Source organism: Rhamphochromis sp. 'chilingali' (assembly GCF_963969265.1).
Source record: "Rhamphochromis sp. 'chilingali' genome assembly, chromosome: 1".
Lineage (NCBI taxonomy): Eukaryota > Metazoa > Chordata > Actinopteri > Cichliformes > Cichlidae > Rhamphochromis > Rhamphochromis sp. 'chilingali'.
The window spans coordinates 69,278,390-69,291,280 of record NC_137929.1 but is presented as its reverse complement, the minus strand read 5'-3'; the positions used below and the strand labels follow the sequence as shown (position 1 = coordinate 69,291,280).

General features: G+C 43.8%; 1 protein-coding gene across 1 annotated transcript in view; it reads left to right on the top strand.

Moving 5' to 3' along the window:
* Positions 1 to 12,891, top strand: part of LOC308395999 (NLR family CARD domain-containing protein 3-like) — a 51,709-nt gene that overhangs the window by 990 nt on the left and 37,828 nt on the right. The gene's annotated exons all lie outside the window — the stretch shown is intronic.

Genomic DNA, 12,891 nt, shown 5'->3' with positions numbered 1-12,891 from the left:
ATTGATGGGTTTTTGGTGATTTTGTGTCCCTTTGTGAATAAGACCTAAGGCCCACTGACTCATTCCACCTTCAGTCTGTGCTCAGTAGCCTGTTCATTATTCTGTAAAAAGGCTGTCTCTTTGGAGCAGACATACTCATGTAAAGGTTAACATCGCCACACAGGATGCAATCAGGAACTCAAGTAATCAAAAATAAACATTATGTCCCGATTACCTGATATCAGAGTCCTCCTGTATCAGATGGACTGAACTCTGTTTGTTGGAAATGTTCAGGAGTGAAGATCAGAACCACAGATCAGCTGGTTCTGTCCAGAAGATCAGTTTCCACTTATCACACCTGTCCATGTTTTTATTAACAAGGACTAAGATTTATTGATCAAATCACAAAAATGGATTTAAAAACAGAAGGAGCTGAGTGAAATATAATTTTAATAACCTGGTCAGTATGCAGAGGCACACACTGTGACACATTCAGACTGAGGAAGCTTTCAGGTAAACATTCCTCTGCTGACAGCTTATGATTAAGGAGTCACAGAAACTGATGGAACCGCGGTGATCATTTTAAAGTTATTTGTGTTTGTTTTTCTTTTTGCTTTGTGCTGTTGACTTTGAGCTCATGCCTAAATATTAGAAATACAATTTCCGGATTAGGATAATAATTGGTGTTGGTGTGCTGGGCTGTAGTTTATAGGTTTATACTTTTAAATGTTGATTATGTGACAGTTCCAGGTCATTTTATGATGATATGAGAAAATAATTTAACAGGTACGGTAGCAAATGTCTTACTCCATTGAGTAATTAAGTAACGTACTGTGGTACTTTTTTTTTAAGTAACCAGTAATGTGTAATACATTATTTCCTTTTTCAGTAACAGCTCTAACACAATATGTGAACTTTACTCTGACTGAGAATCAGTCTGAGCAGTCAGACGGCATTTTTCTTGAGTGAACACATGAAGTTGTGCCCCACACTCACACGCACACACACACACACACACACTGTTAAAGCCAAGAAGCCGCAGTTTAATCATTCGGGGCTGACAGACTATGAAGTCTTTTATATATTATTAATTGCTGTAGAACAGCAGTGGGGACATCGCTGTGGTAGATCCCACACTTGATGGTGACCTGTGCTAATTGGCTTGAAGTGGCCCCTAGTGTTGGCCGCCACATCCCCATTGAGTTCCTGATGAAGGCTTTCAGGATCCTGCTGATCTTATATAGGTCTAGGTATTCCACGTGTGAGGCATCATGTCATAGGCAGTGTTGGTCAAGTTACTTGAAAAAAGTAATCAGTAACTAATTACTTCCTCAAAAATGTAATCCTGTTACTTTATTGATTACTTATTTTTGAAAGTGATCAATTACTTAGTTACTTTTAAAAACATGATTTACACCCTGAATAGGTAATGAAGCGATAGATCTTCAGTCACTTCAATCCCAATTCAAGTGTTTCTGTATAATCCATCATGTAAAATGTAATCAAATGGAAAAGTCTCTTTTTTTAACTTGGAAGTTTGCTGTAAAAAGAAGTTTTCTTCCCACGCAGTGAGCAGCGGACGCTAATGTTTTTGTCACTTTTTACAGAATCTAACTCAAAGTAAGGTCAGTACTTCCACGCTTTAAACGCTGCACGCTCATACTCTCTCCCGTACTCGATATATTATCCATTTTTGATCTGCACACAGCTGTTTCCACGAACGTCACACTTGCTTTCGTCATTGTCATTAGACACTCTCGCAAAAAATTCATGGTTTTAGTAACGCAGTAACGCAGCGTGCTTACGAGAAGGTAACAGTAATCGAATTACCGTTTTTGCAATAGTAATCCCTTACTTTACTCGTTGCTTGAAAAAAGTAATCGGATTACAGTAACGCGTAACGTGTTACCGCCCATCTCTGGTCATAGGCCTTCTTGTAATTGTGACGGAGCGAAGGTGATGTTATTTTTTTCACAGTGTTTTTAAAGGAGGGAAATCTTCCTCCAAACGGACAGAGCAGTGGAGCCGCCAAGGGAAAGCACACAAATTAAAAACTGTATAATTAAAATATAATTTATTATATTTAAATAGTTAAAAATATAAAATTACTTAAAACAACCCTGGCCAGGGGACAACACAATAAAAATCAATAAAACACAACATTAAAAGTCCAGTGGCGTCCGCCACGGTATAAGAGTCACTAGCGGTGCCGGAGGGAAACCCGGCGGCGTCCTTGCCTTCCTCTCCGCGTTCTGCGCCCCAGTGCGCTAAAGAAAGGAAGGCAGCGGAAGTCACTACTCTTTTAGGCAGCTATAATTCATTAAAGGGGACAAGTCAAAAGACTTACCCCGGGTGGGCAGAGCTCTCAACTCTGCCCGCTGTTTCTTTGTAACTGACAATCGGCACCAGCCCGTCCGCCGCCTCTAATTTCCCGCAGACGCGTAATCTGGCCTCCTGTTGCTGGCGCTGTATCTTCCCCTCCTTAACGCCAACCTCCACCAGTCCTCCGGCTTGCAGGCGCCGCCGCCTGATACCACTCACTCCGCCACTGTTGCCCGTTTCTCAAGCCTCCCCTCAAGCCTCCTTCTCTGTGGTCTGCCAGGCCCTCTTATTGGCCTCTGGGACCTCCCAGGTGTGATCAGGTTTATAATCAGGTAGGGGCGGAGTCTTTCCAGGACAAGTCACCAAATAAATACCATAAAAACATGCAGTAAAACTCATAAAAATAAACCAGTGTACAATATTAAAATATTAAAAAGGTAAAACACAGCAAAACATGCATAGTAAAAAACCCTAGATAACTTGTCCCTTTCCACCCCGTGACATAATCAATCCAGGCAGTCCACAGGTTGGTCAGCATATTTTTGCAGTCTCAGACGACTGCTCGGTCTACTGGTGTTGGCCAGAGGGGCCGATGGCGCGATATGGCAGCCTCGCTTCTGTCAGTCTGCCCCAGGGTAGCTGTGGCTACAACTGTAGCTGCCTCCACTACTGTGTGAATGTGAGAGTGAATGAATAGTGGAATTGTAAAGCGCTTTGAGGACCACAAAATGCGCTATATAAATGCAATCCATTATTATTATTGCCAGTATCTGGTGTTTTGCTTCTCTGGTATTGCTACCAATTATTTTTTGTGTCCTGCTCGTGTAATACCTGTGAATGTTGAAAAAAAATACTCTTGTATGATGGCTGCATGAATACAGGCTTGTGTCTCTGTATTTTGATAGGGGGGTTCACTGTACATCGCTGTACTGTTTTAGTTTAATATTATTTCTAAACAATTGCTTGAACACAAAATCTAAAAAAGGTTAACATTATGAATTTAACCTCCAAAAGTTGATTCTGTTCATCTGGACGTAGCGTTTTGTGGGAGAAACGTTTCGTCACTCATCCAAGTGACTTCTTCAGTCTCAGCTGACTGCAGGTTTCCCCAATTCTTATAAACAGTGCATTTGCATAATGACTGAAACCAGCACACTGAGGGAACAATGGGCTGGGAGATCAGTACCTTAATCATAATTATACAAATTCTCATGACCATTCATCAACAACCACTGACCAAAACCCATTGATCAAAGACCACTGATCAATGGCCAAGAGTACCATTCACAAAGAGTTGAGGAATGGCTGCAATTACAGCATTGTAAGATGGCGAAAGATGTACCTTTAGGCCCCCTCCTCGATTCAGAGATGGTCTTTCCCTTTCCATGTAAATGGCCTCCTTGACTCCGCGCTCAAACCAACGTTCCTCCCTGTCCAGGATGTGTCTCCCACAAAACGCTACGTCCAGATGAACAGAATCAACTTTTGGAGATTTACTTTCCTGGATGATTGAGAATGCATCAAGACATTATGACTTTAAATTTGATCCGAGTTTCCAAAGCGAGTTATTAGTAGTTTAGCAGCTCTGATTTTTTTTTTTCTGTCTATGTAACGGATGCGGAAGGCTGATTTTATTTCCACAGTATTTTTTTTTTTAAAGGAAGGAAACCTTCCTCCAAACGGACAGAGCAGTGGAGCTGCCAAGGGAAAGCACACGATTTAAAACTGTATGATTAAAATATAATTTATTATATTTAAATAGTTAAAAATGTAAAATGAATTAAAACAACCTTGGCCAAGGGGTAACACAATAAAAATCAATAAAACACAACATTAAAAGTCCAGTGGCCTGCGCCACGACCTAAAAGTCCCAGGGAGCTAAGAAATCCGGCGAAGTAGTATAAAAAGGGAAACCCAGCGGAGTCCTCTCATTCCTTTCCGCATTCGCGTCCCGATATGCTGGAGAAAGGGAGGAGCGGCAGTCACTATTCTTCTAGACAGTTTTCATTCAATAAAAGGGGATAAGTCGAAGACTTACCCCGGGTGGGCAGACCTCTCAACTCCGCCCACCGCGTCTTCAAAACTGCAAATCGGCGCAGCCGTCTCGTGCCTTCCGCTGGTGCTGTCACTCCCCACTCTCTGCGCTGATGCTCTGCACGCTGGTGCCCTTCGCGCTGGTGCTCTCTGCAGTCTCATCCGTCTCGAGCCTCCAGCCCTCAGCCTCTAGCCTTCAAGCGCAGCCATCAATCACAAGTCTATAGCCCAAGCCTTCTCTCCATATCTCTGGCTCGGCTTCTCAGTCACTTCGGTCACTCTCTTATGTCTCTTCCGCTTCGAGCCTCCAGCCCGAAGCCGAGGCGCTCAGCCTCTAGCCTTCGAGCGCAACTCCTCAAAGCAAAGCTTTCCTTCCTCACTCGTCCTCAAAAAGCGCTCCTTTCTGTCGTCTACCCAGCCCTCTTATTGGCCTCTCTGGTACCTCTCAGGTGAAATCAAGTTAGTAATCAGATAGGGGTGGAGTCTTTACAGCACAGGTGTTCAATTAAATAAGATAAAACATGCAATAGAACTCATACAAACAAACCCAATATACAATATTAAAATATTAAACAGATAAAACATCGCAAAACATGCACAGTAAAAACTCTAAATAACTTGTCCCGTTTCACCCCGTGACATCTACAGTTTTCTTAATTCTCCTCCTGATCAACATGTTCACGTAGTCCTGTTGGATTATTCATGGGTCTCAATAAAGTTTGTTAGATAAGAATAAGACTTCCCTGATCAGTCTGTGTTCAAGTCATGTGAAACTTGTAGTGGAAAGTCCATCTGTGTGCAGCACTCAGGAGCAACATTGAAACATCAGCTAGACAGCTGTTTTTCAGAATTTAAAAACTTTAAAAACTGTATCAATTTGAACGATGGTGTTACATTCTGTGAGGCTGTGGGAGTGTGTGGGTGGGGTGTTTGCCCGCTCTCTCCGCCTCCTCCTCTCTTGCCACTCCTACTCCCTCTGTGCCTCTCACTCTCCTCTCTCCCCAGGACACAGCTGCTTTTGATTAGCCTCGTTTGCCACCTGGGCCCAGTCAACAATCACCTCTGAGGCTGTTTAAGTTAACGTTATTTGTAATTAAACTATATTATTTGCAATAAAACTATATTATTATAGAACAACTCTGTCTGTTTTCCTTTTCATTCTATTTCCGGACCCATTTGTTACTGGTCCCCTCATTCACACGCCTAGACCTCTTCATGGGGACGTAACAATGTGGGGGCTTGTCCGGGATATGAATGGAAGGAACAGCGATTGAGTTTTGGTGTGTTGTTTGCCGGTCGCTTGTTTAGTTGTATTGTATCTGCTGGGCTCTCTCTCCAGTTAGCACAGGGTAGTGTCTAGCTGAGCGTAAGCTCCTCCTTCAGGCACTCATTTTTTATTTTGCCTTTTTTATTTTTGGAGTAATCCCGGGTGGGGATTAGTTCCCTGTTGGGGGTAGGCTTGTTGGTGCTTTGTGCACCTGATGCTTAGCCTTTAAAGCTGCCTCGAGCATGGCACACTCCAGAAGCTAAGCAGGCTAGGATTTTAGTAGGTAGGTCTGGGGAGAGGGTCGGTGGTATTTTTATTTATTGGTTAACCCTGTGGCCACACATATGTCCCACCTGTCTTTGACTTGTGTGTTGGAAGTGTTCTTCTTTGTTGTTATTGTTAGCCTCAGGTAGGTTTTTGTTTTAGTTTTAATGGCTACCTTTGATATTGCCGTGTTTAAGGCAAACCCTTCGCTTGTCCAGCTGGACCCCTGTAAGAAGAGAGATTTGCATGAGGTGGCATCATTTTATGGCATCTCCACAGCTCTGCCTAAGGCTGAGCTAAAAGCTGCTCTTGTGTCTGGCTTGGTGGAGAAAGGGATAGTGGCCTTGCCAGTGTCTGCCAGTCCACCTGAGCATGGTGTAGCATCACAGCCTTTTTTGCAGGTGCCAGCTCAAGCTGTAGCTCCATCAGTGTCCACGCCTGTTGTGCAGGGGCTGCCTGAGGACCAGCCAATGACACTGCCTCACTGTGAAAAACAGTCGGCTGGTTCCGGTGTTCCCCGACATTGAGGTTGACAGTTACTTCAAGTCATTTGAATAGCCACAGCCTTGCACTGGCCACGGGATTCGTGGGCTATTTTGCTACAATGTAAGCTGGCAGGTAAGGCTCAGGAAGTTTGTTCCTTACTGTCAGCTGAGGACAGCCTAGACTATGACAAACTGAAAAGTGCTGTCCTGCTGGCTTATGAGCTGGTCCCAGAAGCCAATAGGCAGTGTTTCCGGGGGTTGAAAAGGGGACAGGGTCAGTCCTATCTTGATTTTGCCAGGGAAAAAAGTGTCTTTTTCGATCGGTGGTGTGCGGCCTGCAAAGCTACTGACCTGGCTTCGATACGTGAACTAATGCTGATCAAGGAATTTAAGAACTACATTGCCGAGCGCATTCAAGGCTCGCAAAATTTCAAAATCTCTGGTACCCCTTCTGGCAGGCATTCGTCAGTTTTTGGTAGCCCAAAATAAATTTAAGTAGCCCGAATAAAAAAGAAAGCAATTTTTTTATGTTTTGTTTCCTTTATTGTACTTTAAAGTATAATATTGTAACGGAAACAAAAATTAATCAAAAAATCATTAAAATACAAATCACAACAACTGTCTAGAAATTACAACCATCAACTCAAATACTTGGTCCAAATTGAACAGAAATTTCTATGAACTTGTAAGGACTGTGTAGAACATGAATCAGTCTGTGTCAGATCCTGAATCTGAAATTTCCACTGAAGTCAGGGGTAAGAAGTAAGTGGAACCAAGATCTAGGCCATTTGCTTTTTGAAGTTTGCAAAGACTGCTAAATTTTGCCAGAGAGATTTCACTTGTCACGTTTGAATAGTAAGCTAATGAGTAATAAGTCGATGTCAGAGGAATTGGTGCGCAAGTAATCGTCACTCAGCAATCAGTGCTGCCACTGTCTACACACCTTTCCACAATCGCAAAATGAAAGTGAAAGCAAAAAGCAAGCGCAAATTCAAACGAGATTTCAATATGTAACATATTGACAGTGGCTGATCGATGCCAATGACATAATTACTCAGCTACATTGGCGAAAGAATGCAAAAGCATAGACATATATTTTCCTTCCTATCATAGCCCGACGGGCAGGGCTGAGTTAGATTTTGGTAACCCAACTGGAAAAATTGCTAGCCCCGGGACGTCGGGCTAGCGATTTTGGGAGCCCTGGCATTACAGTATATATTAATGAACATAAGGTTTCCTCACTACAGTAGGCTGCGACGCTGGCTGATGAGTTCGCACTTGTCCATAAAACCAGTGTCAGTAGGTATGACCGATGCGATGCCCCAGTGAAAGCTAGCGAGGTGCCAGCTGCACAGTACACAGTTTCGCTGTCTGGTAAGCCTGAGGACAAGTGTGAAGTGACCATTCTGCAAGATACTGGTGGCTCACAGTCTCTCATACTAGCTAGTGTGCTTGCATTTGATGAGAAGTCTGACTATGATGCTAGCATCATTGTAAGAGGTGTTGGGATGAGTTTTGTGCCTGCATCGTGAGGGGAGTGAGCTGGCGAGTGGTTTCTTTTCAGTGGTTGTGCGGCCTTCTTTCCCGATTAATGGAGTGGATTTTATAATGGGAAATGACATAGCGGGTGGGAAAGTTTATCCTACCCCTGAGGTGACCAACAATTCTGTTGTAGAGCCTGTTTTAGATGCCCTGAGCCAGCAACACCCAGATGTATTCTCGGTGAGCATTCTGACTCGTTCACGTGCCCAGCAACAAGGTGAGGGGGTTGATTTGTCAGGCTCAATGATTGGCTCTATTCTAGAGATGAATGTGATGCCCTGTACTGATAAGGGAGATAATGGAGCCTTGGAGTCGGCTCAAAGTGTGGTTGAGCCAGCTCCTGAGTCTGAAGCTCCTTCTCTGCTCACTCGGGATCAGGGTACCAATTTCTTGTCCAGGGATTTTAAACAGACTTTACAGCCCCTTGGGGTTTCCCATTCGGTGTCTAGTGCTTACCACCTATAGTCACAAGGTGCACTTGAGCGGTGGCATCAAACTCTCAAAGCAATGTTGAGTAAATATTGCCATGACACAGGAAAAAGCTCGGATGAAGGTGTCCCTTTTGTATTGTTCGCTATATGTGATGCGAAGCAGGAATCTTTGGGGTTCAGCCCAGCTACCCTGGTGTTTGGCCATGACGTGCGGGGTTCACTAAAAGTGCTGAATGAGAATTTTCTCAGCGGTTGTGTGTCTAAAACTAATGTGGTGGAGTTTGTGAAAACATGCAAGGACAGGTGGCAATGGGCTACTTTGTTAGCAAAAGAGGCTCTCTGTGTATCCCAGGCAAACATGAAGAGACGATTTGATCAAAAAGGTGTGGAAAGACAGTTTCAGCAACACAAGCTCTTGTGTTGCTGCCCATGCCTAATTCTGCCCTCATGGCTCGTTTCTCAGGCCCCTATGTAATAGTGAATAAAGTGTCTGACACGCATGAACGCATGAGGAAGACTCGCCTATGCCATGTTAACATGCTGAAACCATACCATACCAGAGACACCAGCATGACAGAACCATCAGACACCACTGGGACGGCTCTCCCCGGCTCAGTCCCTGTTACCCTGCTAAGTGTAGAAGTCAAGGGTGATGATGATCTGGGTACCCTTTCTGAGGGACAGCAATGTGGGCGGTTGTCAAATTCAGTTTTTTGAGCTAAGGCCAAGACCCACCTTTCTCATCTTCCTCCGTCCCAGTGTAAAGATGTACTTGACTTGTTGCACTCCTATCTGTCTCTCTTTAGTGACGTACCCTCCCATACCAATGTTTGTGAGCATAACATTCACGTTGGTGACACAGCCCCAATCAAGCAGCATACCCTGCCCCATCGCCAAACGTGAAGTGATGAAAAAGGAAGTTGAGTACATAGTAGAAAATGGCTTAACACAACCTAGTTGTAGCCCCTGGAGCTCCCCATGTCTTCTGACGCGTAAGTCTGATGGCACACCCCATTTCTGCACAGATTATCGGAAGGTGAATGCTGTAACGGTCTCTGACTCGTTTCCACTTCCTCATATGGAAGACTGCATCGACAGCATAGGCCCTGACAAATTTATTACCAAACTTGATCTCCTTAAAGGTTACTGGCAGGTGTGTGCGTGGGGTGTTTGCCCGCTTTCTCCGCCTCCTACTCTCTTGCCACTCCTACCCCCTCTGTCTCTCTCACTCTCCTCTCTCCCCAGAACACAGCTGCTTTTGATTAGCCTCGTTTGCCACCTGGGCCCAGTCAGCAATCACTTCTGAGGCTTTATAAGCTGGGGATGAACTGTGAGAGGTGTGTTTTTTTTCCCCTCTGTGGCCCTACACGGTTTTCTGCTAGGTTTTGGACAGACAGCCTCCTTGCGAGTAGTGAGGGCTTGTGGGCCCTAGAAGTGTCTCCCCGTGGTGAGAAGTACAGTAAGAAGTGTGAGAGGTGGGAAGTGCCTCACTTATCTGTTTGGTAGTTTTTTCTTTTGTTGCTGTGACTGTTTCCTTTGTTTCTTTGGCATTAATGGTAAAACGCAGTTGCCGGCTCTTTAAGTTAATGTTATTTGTAATAAAACGATATTATTATAGAACAACTCTAGAAGAATAACAGAATGAAATGAGACAAAATTAAGTCCACTTTAAATCTGACGACACAAAGGTAAACATTCATAAACTCATCTGAAAATCTGCCTCCTCCCCCTTCAACCTATCCTGCTTCAGGTGGCTTCCTGCCAGGAAGCAGCTCGACAGTATGTTCAGATGTGGAGTGGAGCTTGCTGTTCGTGTCTCCGTTTTCTTTGTTTCCTCCTTTAACAGTTTTACGGTTTGTTTCTGCTCTGTAATGTTTGGACCAGATGTTCAGCTTTTATTTACTTATTTCTTATTAGCATCATTGTTGACATGTGAGCCAGACAGTGTGAGAGAGAAAATGATGTGTTTGTTCATCAAACTGCTACACAGTGACACTCACATGAACATGAACACAGTGAAGCTGGACAGAAACGGCTTGATTCTGTGGATCCTTCCAGGATTTCAGTGGTTCTACAAACACATCAGTCTGACTGTGAAAGCACAAAGCTGCCATCCACACAGTCACAGCTCACATCTAAGGAAAACTCCCAGTTTCCTGTTCCGCAGAGAGTTGACTTCAAGTGATCCACACTGGTTATCAGTGCATGACTCTGCAATTAGACATTTCTTTTTTACTGTGATAACGTTTAAATCAGGTAGTATCAAACTTTAGACACTGATCACTAATCAGTCATCACCAGTGGGACGTTGTTGTTCAGTTTAACTGGAAACTGCAAGAACAAAGAGATAAAATCAGTGTGTTCTTAAGTTGACATTCAGGTTTTACTGAAGTAACATCAAAACAACAAAAAGCAGAGCATGGCACCAGATCGTCTGGCAGCCTTTAAAACAATTTCCCTCAGGATAAATAAAGTATTATGAAAGCAGCTCCAGCTCAGTTCAGAGTTATTCAAAGGAACGCCAGTCAAAAGAAAATATAGATTTCCACCAACATTATGAACATTATTTCAGCCTGTTTTAAATCCTGTGTTTTCTGATCATATCTGCAAATCGAGGCTGAGACTTATGTCAATCAAAAAGCATAAAAAATACTTGGACTTGTCAGCTTTTCCTGTTTTTTGTGTTTTGACAATCACTTTTATTGCTGCTGTCACACTCTGGGGGTTTTGTGTTGACTTTGTACTTTCTGTTCTTAATCAGTACATTTGAGTCTGGGTTTTATTCTTTTAGTGTTAGAAGCTTTTAATTATTTGGTCAGAGTGTTTCCCTGTGTGTTGCTCTTCATTGAAGTCTTGGGATCTATCCTATTTAATTAGACCAGAGGCCTTTCACCTTTGGTCTTTGGTCATTAGCCAGGTCATTATTCTGTAGAAAGACTTCTTTTAGAGCAGGTTTACTCTAGGTGTATATCTGATGTATGATCTGGATTAAAGGTGCAAATCAAACTCTTCGTGTATGTTAGTCTTTGTACAGTTCTGTTATATAACATGTTGTTACTGTGAAGCTTTACAAAGATCAAGTGTTCTGCAAACTGAAACTATGCAGCATGCAGTTACCAGTTTTTCTAGTTTGGTGATGATGGGAACTATTATGAAAGAATGTTTCCTTATTTGAGAACACCTGACGTCATTAAAAAGATACCTTTATTTGTCAATTATTTGATGTAGGACAGAGCAAAGAGCTAATGCTGACTTTAATGAAAAGCCCAGGAGCCACTTCTTCTGACCTGGCTGTGTTCAGGGATCGCTATAACATTTTCTACCTTTGAGGTTTCACACAAACTTCCTTATGTCCGTGTCCCTGAATGCATTTGATTTTTTGATTTGAATTTGATTTGAACTGATTTTATCTGGTTGGTTGGATTTTAGCTTTTAGACTGACAGATCTCAGTGTGTGAGAGGTTTTAAAGTTGAATCTAAAATTATGATCCTTTTTTATTAAAGTTTTATTGAATCTGTTTTAATATTTTATATATATATATATATATATATATATATATATATATATACACACCCAGCACGCCCCTGCGGGTGGTTTATCCTTCAAGCTCGGGTCCTCTACCAGAGGCCTGGGAGCTTGAGGGTCCTGCGCAGTATCTTAGCTGTTCCCAGGACTGCGCTCTTCTGGACAGAGATCTCCGATGTTGTTCCCGGGATCTGCTGGAGCCACTCGCCTAGCTTGGGAGTCACTGCACCTAGTGCTCCGATTACCACGGGGACCACCGTCACCTTCACCCTCCACATCCTCTCAAGCTCTTCTCTGAGCCCTTGGTATTTCTCCAGCTTCTCGTGTTCCTTCTTCTTGATATTGCTGTCATTTGGAACTGCTACATCGATCACTACGGCCGTCTTCTTCTGTTTGTCTACCACCAGTATTTCCGGTTAGTTAGCCACCACCATTTTGTCCGTCTGTATCTGGAAGTCCCACAGGATCTTAGCTCGGTCATTCTCCACCACCCTTGGGGGCATCTCCCATTTTGACCTCGGGACTTCCAGGTTATACTCGGCACAGATGTTCCTGTACACTATGCCGGCCACTTGGTTATGGCGTTCCATGTATGCCTTGCCTGCTAGCATCTTGCACCCTGCTGTTATGTGCTGGATTGTCTCTGGGGCATCTTTACACAGCCTTCACCTGGGGTCTTGCCTGGTGTGATAGACCCCAGCCTCTATGGATCTTGTTCTTAGAGCTTGTTCTTGTGCTGCCATGATTAGTGCCTCTGTGCTGTCTTTCAGTCCAGCTTTGTCCAGCCACTGGTATCTACAGCCACTCCTCTATCTGCCGGTGGTACATACCGTGCAGGGGCCTGTCCTTCCATGATGGTTCCTCGTCTCCCTCCGCTTTCTTGGGTTTCTGCTGCCTGAGGTACTCACTGAGCACTCGGTCAGTTGGGGCCATCTTCCCAATGTATTCTTGGATGTTCGTTGTCTCATCCTGGATTGTGGTGCCGACACTCACCAGTCCCCGGCCCCCTTCCTTCCGCTTAGCGTACAGCCTCAGGGTGCT